This window comes from Physeter macrocephalus, chromosome 12, assembly GCF_002837175.3.
Source record: "Physeter macrocephalus isolate SW-GA chromosome 12, ASM283717v5, whole genome shotgun sequence".
Lineage (NCBI taxonomy): Eukaryota > Metazoa > Chordata > Mammalia > Artiodactyla > Physeteridae > Physeter > Physeter macrocephalus.
This window is the reverse complement of record NC_041225.1, coordinates 39,168,749-39,180,311: the sequence shown is the minus strand read 5'-3', so window position 1 is coordinate 39,180,311 and position 11,563 is coordinate 39,168,749. Positions and strand designations below refer to the sequence as shown.

The window sequence follows — 11,563 nt, the reverse complement described above, 5'->3', positions numbered from 1 at the left end:
TCACTGTTGTGGCCTCTCCCGCTTCGGAGCGCAGGCTCCGGACGCGCAGGCTCAGCGGCCATGGCTCACGGGCCCAGCCGCTCCGCGGCATGTGGGATCCTCCCGGACCGGGGCACGAACCCGCATCCCCTGCATCGGCAGGCGGACTCTCAACCACTGCGCCACCAGGGAAGCCCAGAAATGATTCTTTTTGAAGCTGTCCTTGCTGCTCTGTCCTTACTTGCTGAATCTGAAGAAAACCCCCTTCCCTCAAGCAGACAAGTGTGCCCATGAAAGGAACATGAGGTCCAGGAGGACTTTCCCGTGTTCCACTTTGAACTTGACTTGCTCACTGCAGTAAAATAGGAATCTCAAGATGTCAAAGAATCATCCTTTTCACCTTACTCTTTTTTCTTTTCTTAACATCTATATTGGAGTATAATTGCTTTACAATGGTGTGTTAGTTTCTGCTTTATAACAAAGTGAATCAGCTATACATAAACATATATCCCCATATCTCCTCCCTCTTGCGTCTCCCTCCCACCCTCCCTATCCCACCCCCTCTAGGTGGTCACAGAGCACCGAGATGATCTCCCTGTGCTATGTGGCTGCTTCCCACTAGCTAGCTATTTTACATTTGGTAGTGTATATATGTCCATGCCACTCTCTAAGCACAGGTTATTTCTTCACAACTGAACCTGTGAAATACCAGCTTTCTGCATTCAAAACGCACCCTGTTGTATATAGATACTTTTTCTTTCTTTCTACTTTTTGGCCCTGAGAAACCTCTCAGTAATTCAACAAATAATTTTAAGGTTGTGGAGAGATTCCAAGATCTGTGAAAACAGAGTATCAGGAAAATAGGCCCTGTATTGGTGGGGCTTCCAGTCCCTAGCAAAAACAAAGCAAAACGAAACCAAAACAACAATAAAAACCAGATAAGTCTCAGTTAAGACATGAGGTTAAGTGCCATGATAGACATACATGCAGGTTAATGAAAGCTTAGAGAAGGGAACAGTTACTTCTGCTGGGCTGGAGGAGTCACAGGAAGGGCATCGGTGAGAGGAAATGACGACTTCACTAGGTCTACAAGGATGAGGCATTGTTTGCCAGATACAGGAGGGAGTGGCTGCAGGGGTACAACCTGGGTGAGGGGAGAGTTTGAGCAGGGACACTGAGGTGGTAGAGTCTTAGCATTTGGGAGAATGTGGTGCGCAGAGAATGGATGGAAATCTGGGCTTGGGCCAAATGTTCAAGAACCTAAATATCCTTATGAAGGAGTTTGGACTTTGTGCGTTAAGGAGACATCTGAGGTTTTTAATCAGAGGTCAAATATGTGTTGTGGAAATTTCATTTTGATGCCCAAGAGAGATGGAATTCCATACTTGCGCAATGTCTGTGTGGCACAGATAGATAGTAAATTGCTGACCAATATCTATTTTTCTCTACTTCTACAGAATAATAGAAATGTTAACTGGCTGTGTGATGCTCAGGATGAAGATGACATTTCTCGAGTTTCCTTACAGTTGGTGTGGCCATGTGACTAAGTTCTGGCCAGTGGGGCATAGATGAAGACCCAAGGGAAGCTCCTAGATATTTTTCTTAAAAGACAGTGGGCACGCGTGGTAGCTTCTCGTGTCTTCTTGCTGCTGCTTAGAATGTTGATGTGATGACAAGCTTCTTGGGCCATTTTTTAAAAAGGTCATTTGAATTGAAAAGGCCAATTGGATTTTCCTCCATTTGAATTGCTTCCCCACTTTTATAAAAAAATCGGTTGGGCACACTTATGGAGGTCTGTTTCAGGAGTCTCTATTTTGTTCCACTGATATATGTATCTAACTCTCTGCAAATACCATGCTGTATTAATTACTGTATCTACATAGTAAGCTTTAATGTCCGGTAGAGTGATTCCTCCTATGTTATTCTTCCTTTTCAGGATTCACAACCCATTTTAAGAAATATTTTTTACTTTATAACATAGAATACACATACATGAACACACCCACATATATGAAATCCATTTCATGAAAATACATATTAATTATTTGTGATGCACGCTGATTTTCCCTAACCTATTCTATTTTATCCTTTCATTAAAATGTGCTAGTCATGACCCACTAAATTGATTTCACAACCCACCAATGGATCTCTCAGCTTGCAGGTTAAAAACATACGGCAATGGAAGGGAATGGGAAATGGATATTTACCACTAATCCACAGTATCCCCTGCAGAGGAAAAGTACAGGGGGAGTGAAACCTGTTTCATTGGAGGTAGAATGACCAGTGGGGTTGCCCACTTCGAGTTCGCTTTCTTCTCTAGTTGGGAGAAGGGCTTGTAAAGGACATGCAGCCCACTTTGGGGGACGGTCTCACTAGGACAAAATCACCAGTCTCTAAACATGGGATTAGTTTTCTTCGAAAACAGAAAAACCTCTCAGCAAGAAATTTAAAAGCTCTGTAGAATGGTATCTGTTATCATGCTGATCAGTGGGCCAGTTCTTTTACATATGTTATATCTTCTTTTATACTCACACTGCTCTAAGAGATATACTTTCCATTGTGCATATGAGAAAACATACATACATGATACATAACCTCATAGAGGTTAAGGAATTTGTTCACATGTGCACATCCGGTAGGCACACACAGCCAGACTCAAGCCTGTGTTGGTCTCACCCCCCAGAGCCCCAAATCTCCTGTCTGCAGTTGAACTGAGGCCCTCTGTTGTGATCAGAAGCTTATAAAGGAGGCAGATGAGCTCTTTTGGACGGTTCATACGAATGTTCTTGAGATGACAATATACCCACTTGGACCATGAAGCTGAGGGCCACACCCTCAGCTGTACAGGGGCAGGGATTGCGAGGAAGGCTTCATGGAACTGAGCCAGCATCCCAGCCCCGGACGGCTACAGCCCGTCTTCTACATGAACAAGGAAAAACTTTTATCAGGTTTAAGCCACTGTTATTTCGGGTTTATGTTACTCACAGTTGAATCTAATCCTAACTGATACAACCACTATCCCACAAGAACAGTGGCAGAAAAATATATATCACGTATCCATCACATAAATCCACTTTTATAAGGGAATGAAGTCAGATTACTACCCCCAATAAAAAGGTGTTTCACAACATGACCCAGGAATTTAGAAGTACGGTTTATTCCCTGTTTCTCCCTGTCTCATGGCCTCACAGAAACAGCTCCCTCTGGCCTCAGTGGACGTGTGTGAGAGCATGCTTTTCATGGTGTCAGGATATGAAAGTCCAGGGAATGAAGAGCCTCAAATGACAGTGCCTGGATTATCAAGCTTTGGCCAGCAGTGCACTTTCTCCAGCTCTGCAGTCAAAAGCGAAATGAAGAGCTCTCACGTTTGCTCCTTTGCTGAGTAAGTTTTCCAAGGGAAGGAAGAAAAAAAAGACAATGGCAGATGAGTAGAATAGAAGAAAAATGAAATCTAAACAAACTAAACTCTTCACTGAACAGAAAAGTTCAATTAAAAAAAAAAGGAGGAGAGAAATGTAAGATACTAATTTGAACCATAGCCCCATGTCTAATGCTTTTAGCCAAGGAAAGGAGAGAAAAGCAAAAGAAATCTGAGTCAGAGGGAAGATGTCATGGTGAGTTTCAATGGGATGAATTCCTTATTAATTCTAAAGAACACGATACAACATGGATTTAATTATACAAGTCAACCCACCCACATTCCTCTGTTGCTTTTCACACACATGGGCTTCTGAGGATGATGAAAGGTGGGTGGGGAGAAAGGGGAAAGGAGGAAACACACGGGGAAGCTAAGGCCATAGAGGAGGCGGCCCTCCTCCAGGGCCCAGCCGCTCCCAGCCTCCCCTTTCTAAACATGAAAGCCACGGAGCCCCACTGAAGCCACAGCAATAGCGCCCAATCTCATCCATTCCAGGTGGTCCATTCACCTGGCCTGCAAGCACACCTCCATTTTGTTCTATTTACTGCGGAGGGGAGATTCTTAAAATTTTAAGGGATGGAGAGAAGGACTATCACAAGGGCCATAGATAGGAGCTTAAAAAACCCTCTCAGCTGCTTTTAATTTCCTGTGGGATGCACGACACAATTGCACTAAGATTTTCACCAAGAGAACAAACAAATTTCTAAAACTCTGAAGAGTTTGAATGTATTCAAAATTTTTTAAATTTATATTTTTAATAATAATTGTATTATATATTGAAGAAGTAAAGCATCATGGTTTGAGATACACAGTGAAATGATTGCTACAGTCAAGCTAATTAACATAGCTATCTCCTCTCACTTTTATCTTTTTTATTTTTTTTTTGTGGGTCAGAGCACCTAAAATCTACTGTCTAAGCAAATTCCCTGTGTATAATACCGTGTTACTAACTGTAGTCATCATGCTGTACATTAGATATGAAGATTTATTCATTCTACACTGTTGTAATTTTATTGAAACAGCATTCAGTATTCCCTCAGGTCTGTCTGGGACTTTTCACCTGTGCTACCATCCACGATACCCCCATCTCCGTAGAGGTGAAAACATCAAAAATTTCCCAGAACCAAGACCCCATTGTTTCCTCCTGCTTTTTCTTCTCACTTTCAGATAACACCCCAGAGAATTCTAGCTGGTAGAAAGTCCCACTGACTGTTCTATGACTTTAGCTAACTGTATACATTTTTAGACTGGTAGACTGAGGCGATCTCATTTGGAAGGGAATCCAGTGGTAGAATGTTGGGCTTATAAAGTCCCAGGGCATCAGCATCAGAGTTCAGCTGAAGGTAAAAAACAAAAAAGGCAAACAAAAACCCCACCTCTAGCTTCTCTAAACATAAGAGATGTCCTGAAGAGAAGTGTACGCTTAGGGAACCCTTGGAAGTCTTCAGGTAGGTCTCCAGGCATGAATGCCAGAGCGACACCGCTGAAGTGGGCCATCAGAGTCATTGCCACCTCTCTCACCATCGAGAAAACAGAGAATTGGCTAAATACACTGGAGTATGGCCCTAGGAACACCCAGTCTTAATCATAATTCAAGAATCCAGAAACTATCTTCAGAACTGCTATGTTTAGAGTGACACCATGTCTGCTCCCTGTGCACTGACAAAAATGACTGATGCTCATGCAGTGCCTCTTGATACTGCAAAGCTAGTGATTGGGCACCGGAATACCTGCCCTAACCAGGGGTGGGGGTGGGGGGGAGGGGGGGAGGGCCTAAGCAGATGCCTCCATGACCATATTCACCATATTCTATTCAATACCTTCTTAACATCCCCGGAGTGCATCTACAACCTATATCACATTTGGAGCCCTAGTCTCAAGGGACTATGGCCTTTCACTCTCCAGTCTCTACTGTATAGGAAAGCATATGAGAAAGATAGCTTTCAGACATTTTTCAGTCATGATCCATGGACCCATTTTTTTTTTTTTAATGAAACATTTTGAAATCATTGTAGATTCACATTCAGTTGTAAGAAATAAAAGAGACCCTATGCACTCTTTACTCAGTTTCCCCAAATGGCAATGTCTTGCAAAACCATAGTAGAACATCGCAACTAGGTTTTATAGATGTTAGTACAATCCTCTGGTCTTATTCAGATTTCTCAGGTTTACGTGTGTGTGTGTGTGTGTTAGGTTCTCTGCAATTTTATCACATGCACCGATCTGCTTCTGTCACCATGGTCAAGATATAAAATACAAGATACCTTGTTGTGCTCGAAAGCCCGGAATGACTATGAAGGAAGGCTCTGTGCTGTCTTGGATGGTTCTTAAGGTCGTTTTGAAGATGATTTCTCCCGCAGTTCTGGAAGAGGTTTTCCTTTGGTAATTTCTTGTGATAATTGTATGGACCTCCATGAGCCAGGTATGCAAACTGGGAACTTGGGGCACAGATTGCACACTCCCACGCCCTAGGCTTGCACAGGGCATGCGCTGAGATCGCAAAGTGCTGGCACAGAGTAGCCACTTAAAATGCTAGCTGTGATTATTATTCCTGCTACAGCAAAACTTCCCTTCCCCGATCCCTCCTTTCTCTTGAATTCAACCTTTTTATCTTCCTTCCAGAGCAAGCTCAAAGCTGCATTATCTAAGAATCTTTCTTCTACTTGTCCCATCCAAATGCTCTCTCATTTCATCCTCGACAATCGTTGTTAGCCTCTACAAAATGCCCTTCTCAATTACACATTCCTTATGTCCGCTGTCTTGCTTAAAACCTATTGATTAATTTCCTGCTGCTTATAAGAAAAAGACAACCTCGTTATTACACGTTCAAGGCTTTCAAGCCTCTTCAGTGATGCTTTGTAGGCTCATCCCATTAACTTCTCTGCAAACTTCCTGTGTTCTTTCATTATAAGGACCACTTGCCGCATCCTAGAACAGACTATGCGGTTTCACATCACGCGGACCCCTAAGCCTGGAAATATCTGCACACCTCTTTGGCCAATCAAACTCTCACCTGAAGCCTTCTCAAATGTCTTCTATCCTGTGAGGTCTTTCCTGAACCATGATTGGCCTTTCTCATCCCAGTACCTCTTGAGAACCTGTGATAACCTGTTCTATGGTACGTGTCACCAGCCGATTGTACTATAGTTTGGTGAGTATTTGATGCCCCGACCAAATAGTAAGCAGAAGGAAAGAGCCTGAGGATGACTTGTGTTTCTACGTCTAGCACCTCCCACAAGCACTGAGGGTCAGAGTATCAGGGAAAAGGGAATATTCTGTTTAAGCCAGAAGGACACTGGGGCACACTGCATGCTGCTAGAGTCTTTATTCAGATTTAAGTCCTCTGGAAGAAATGGAGGTGTCTGAGGCTTGAAGGTTGGAAATCGAGGTCGCTTGAAACATAAAAGAGATAAAGTCTGCTTTAGGGTCTTTGAAAAGAGATTTCAGTAATAGTTGAAAGCAAGTATAATTCCACATAAGCCTCAGACTACATTCTATAACTTGGTGTCCAGTGTGTTACTTCTCTTCATTTATGCAAATTTGATTGAGAAAAAATTAATTTTCAAACATTAATAATTTGGTGACATTTGAGTATTGACTCTCAGGTAAAGATAGCTATTCTAAAATAAACTGAATATAATATTGAGTTGCATTTCCAGGCAAATGATAAAAAAAAAAATATCCTTATGTTGGTGAATTGTCAGAGCTGTCTTCATCTTTAGATATTTCATCATATTTTATCTTACTTTTTTCATTTTCTAAGTTACAATATATCATTTTGTTCCTGGAACAACTATTAAAGGCCGAATCCCAATTGGCAATCTAAATAAAGTGTGGTTAAGGGCTTGTAAGGGCATCTGAACAGGCTGCTGTATGAAAATAAAGAGAGAAATGAATTCTCAGTAATTCTTAGTTTCATTTTGTATTTTATCTTAAGTATGTCCAGGGTGTAAGGTTTGTTACATGTTCCCTCAAGTACCTGAGTGCTTACTATGTGCTTGGCATTGTACTAGGCTTATTGGGAGTTAGACAAGAAATATAAAAAGTGAGAAAAAAATCTTAGGTAAATAATATACTGGCTTTGAACAGGAAGAGAATTACGTTCCAGAGGCCCTATTTTTGGAAGAAATATGCTTGAGATGAAACAAAGCAGTTTCACTTGACTGCCTTTCGAGTAGCTTCCTGGTAACTCGTTTCAAGTTTTTCTCTTATAGGATGACAATACCCCAAAGTCCAGATTAGCCTTTGAAAAGTCTTGTGAACAGCTATAATTACTGGGGAAACTATTCCCGTAATTGGGGGACCTTTGGATGGGGGCACAAGGAACAGGAATAATGGTAGTCCTGATGACAAGGACAGTCTCAGGGACAGCGAGAGCAGTGAGAAGCAGGGTTGGGGGCCCACAGGGAAACTGACGACAATAATAGGTACCGTTGATTGAGCACCTACTCTGAGCCTGGCAGGTTGCCAGTTGCTTTATCTGCACGACAGTTAACCTTCACAGCTATGATCTAAAATAGATCCCATCCACATTTTGCAAATGTAATCACTGAGGCTCAGAGTGCTGGGGTAGCTTCCTCACAGTTATGCTGCTAGGTAGTAGCAGAATCCGGATTTGCCTCCGAAGCCCATGGTCTTCCTGCCACAGCCTGATGCCTCTCGAAAGTGAGGATACTTGGAAGGACAGGTGTTCCAGGAACTTTTCGGAGCATGGAGGCATGGAAGGAAAGACTGTTCTTGTTATTCATGTCAGAATCATCTTAAGGCTGGCATGGTCTGGGGATACGGGTGGGTATGCAGTGAGTGTTGGTTGAATTAAACTGAAAAGAGTTTACGCTAGTGGCACAGTCTAAGCCTAATGTCCTCACCCTCTAGGAACCTTCTCTGTCCCCTCTAACATTTATTGCCAACATCCTCCAGCTGGTGGGTGAAGTTCTCAGAGTCACCTCTAAAGAAGAAAGGTATCCACGAAATGTCTCCCTGATATTTTGGGGGGCTGGAGGGAGGCTAACAGGGCCTATCAGAGGTGTAAAATCAGCCTTATCAAGAAGAGGAGAGCGAGTGCAGTTATTGACGTGCTTTAGACAAGCCTGGCTCTGCAGGCTGGGAATCTGAGGTTAAAACCACCACCACCACTCCCACAGATAACAAACACATGGCTACTACTGCCACTTTTTCCTCCTCTTCTCTGGGAATGCTCACATGTCACCAAGAAAACCACTTACATCTTCCCTATATTTATACCACCCCCAGCAAACAGCTCTTCAACCGCTCTGTTGATCTGGTCCCTCCACCAAGACCCCCTCTGCGGGGTTTCCTGCTGCCCACCTCTCGGTCCCTCCATGGGTGTCCATGCCCGCTGGGCTTTCTCTGTCTCCCCTGGAACTGGGGACTGTCCTTAACTGAAGACCTCAAAGTCCACAGTCTAATCCTGAGGTGTCCCCCAGGAGCCATTCTCTAAAAGCAGCTTGGATGTTAGGCTCACAATTCCCATGTTGTTCCAGAGTTGACATTTTAAAAGCATTTACAAGCCCTTTCAAATAACAAATGTTTGTGACCACAATATAGGATAAAATAAACTTTTAGAGTCTTTGTCGTGAGTTGGTGCTAGGTCACGGGAGCCGATGGTCCAAGCATGCAGGGATGGTGTCTTCTCTCTAGCCGTCATGCCAATCTGTCCATGGGGGACATTCTGAAAAGAAGAAAAATCAGCTGTAAATCCTCAGACATTTCAATATTTTAAACACTAACAAAGTGAGAGGCTACAAATTTCCTTGTGAACATGCCTTATTATCGGGCTGGATATTTCTAGGATTTTGGATAAAAGAGGTCTGAATCCCAGAAGCTCCGGTGGGTTGTGAGTCATTGGAAGCAAATTTGACCCTTTTTTTCCTTGATTCTAAGCGTTACTGGGTACATGGTGCATGAGGAGGGTCCCCATCACACCGATGCGTCTTCTCCCTGTCTTTACCACCCCCATCCCCTCAGTCTCTCCAATTCTCATCCCTTTCCCGCTACAATAATTTGCTGTTTAATGCATCCTCTGAGCTTTTAATTTTAACAGTTTCATTTTTACTTCTAACAACGGGCTGTCCTTTAAAATGGTTTCCTAACATTCACTCTCTACTGTACGAAGTGGGTCCTCTAGCTGGCTTCAGTCTTAGGCAGTTTAAAGGGATGACTGGTTGTAGTGTTTGGCTTTCCCTAATCCAGCCTTAGTGAGTTAGCGTGTGATCATACTCGCTGTGGTCTGCAGGATTTCATGGACTTCAATCCTAGAAATGATGGTGCTTTGGTTTTCCAAGGAGAAGATACCTTCTGTGGTAGTATATCCTCCTGGATATTTATGGGAGGGAGGCAAGAAATGAGAAATAAACAGGGAAGAGGGGCTCTCACCTTCTGCTGGCAACACCTACTTGCCCCTCTCCTTGTCTGGCTTGCCATACCAAAGTCTGACTTTTCTTGTACCAGCCCCACTTTGCCCCTTCATGTATTTACAGCGAACACTTTCTCAACCTAACTCTCCTGTTTTATATCATTTCACTCAGTCATCACTTCCACTCTTCAACTGAAAGACTTTCTGTTTACTTTGACCAAATCACATGACGTGAGATAAATGTTCAAATCCCTCTTTATGGGCATTTAAAGATTGCAACACTACTTTTACAAGGCAGCTATTTGATTCCAAAATGGATAAGCTACAAAGCTACAGTTGGCCTCCATCACGGCTGCAAAGGGACAGAGGGCTAAAGTTAGTTTTGCTCATAAAAAGGTAATCAATGACACACAGATATGAAAACAAACAGAACCAGAGTGTACCCTGCAGAATGCTAGTGGTGTCCATTGGACTGGTGTCACTGTGATGGAACAGTGACCTTCGGGGACCAAGCATAGATTCCCAAGTGCTAAGAGTTATTGGCCAATTATATTGCATAATCAAGCCTGTCTACAGTAAGTAACAACAGGGGAAACAACTGCTAACATTTATCGAACATGTAGTAGATGTCTAGTATGGCTCTGGTGCTATACGTGAGTTATTAATCTAATTCTCACAACAGCCATTAGGACCTGTTCCATTTTTCAGATGAGGATGCTGAAGGACAGAGAGGTTGTACCGCTTGCTCCAGATCATACAACCAGAACATGGCAAAGCTGGGATTAAAACCCCAGCCCTCTGGCTTCAGAGCCCCACTCTCAGCTGCTGTGCTCTGCCACTTCTCCCAGGATAGAGGCTCACCGTGCTCCCCACAAATGCCCTCGGCAAGCCAGTGCTCACTGTTATTCTAGGGAGCTATTTCTGTTTCCTCCTAGACCTCAGGACACTTTTCCTCATGTGGAGCTACATCTGTCTGTGCCTCACTCTTTACTTTCATCCTCTTTCCACCTCCGGAGCCATCTATCCTTTTCTTCTCCTAATAGCCTCCAGAGAATTGAAGCCATCAATTTATACTATCCCTGCACCTGCATATTAGCTTCGTGGTGAGCAGAAGCAGTGCTCTCCTAATAGAAAAACTGTAGCATTGGCTAATTAAATAGCTGTCTGCCTCTCCAGGCTCTAGTAGAACGCATAAGTAAGTCTGAGGTTGGGTATAAAGAGCATTAGGAACAATCTCAAGGAAACAGTAAGATATGCTGACAAATATTTATATTTATGTAGCTATCCAGTGTCATTTATAGTATCCACAAATTAGAAATAACCTAAGGGTCTAAGATAAGGGAATTAATGAAGTATAAATTAACCAGGTGACATGACATGCATTCATGAAAAGTAATGTTTTCAAATAATAAGGATAGGAAATTATCATAATAATGCTCTTTTTTTTTTTTTTTAGGTTTTGTTAAATTTGTTCAATTTTTCCCAAGGATTGTATGTTCATTAGTGTTGAAAATGGGATTTTTCTTCTAACTGGTTATGTTTGTGTTTATGAAGACTTTTCATTTCTGTATTTTAGTCTTTTTATTCTGCAACTTTACTGACATTTTTTAGTGTTTGAGTTAGTTTTTTTTTTAACATTTTTATCAGAGTATAATTGCTTTACAATGGTGTGTTAGTTTCTGCTTTATAACAAAGTGAATCAGTTATACATATACATATATCCCCATATCTCTTCCCTCTTGCATCTCCCTCCCTCCCACCCTCCCTATCCCACCCTTCTAGGTGGTCAC

The 11,563-nt window shown here is 42.6% G+C and overlaps 2 long non-coding RNA genes across 2 annotated transcripts in view; one reads left to right on the top strand and one right to left on the bottom strand.

Moving 5' to 3' along the window:
• LOC114487306 (uncharacterized) overlaps nucleotides 1-11,563 on the top strand; it is a 355,464-nt gene that overhangs the window by 317,631 nt on the left and 26,270 nt on the right. The gene's annotated exons all lie outside the window — the stretch shown is intronic.
• Nucleotides 593-11,563, bottom strand: part of LOC114487305 (uncharacterized) — a 410,173-nt gene continuing 399,202 nt past the window's right edge. The window contains exons 5-6 of the long non-coding RNA XR_003682277.2: nucleotides 5,662-9,089; nucleotides 593-3,357 (exon numbers count right to left, since the gene is read on the bottom strand). This is a non-coding gene — a long non-coding RNA (uncharacterized lncRNA). The remainder of the gene's footprint in view (nucleotides 3,358-5,661; nucleotides 9,090-11,563) is intronic.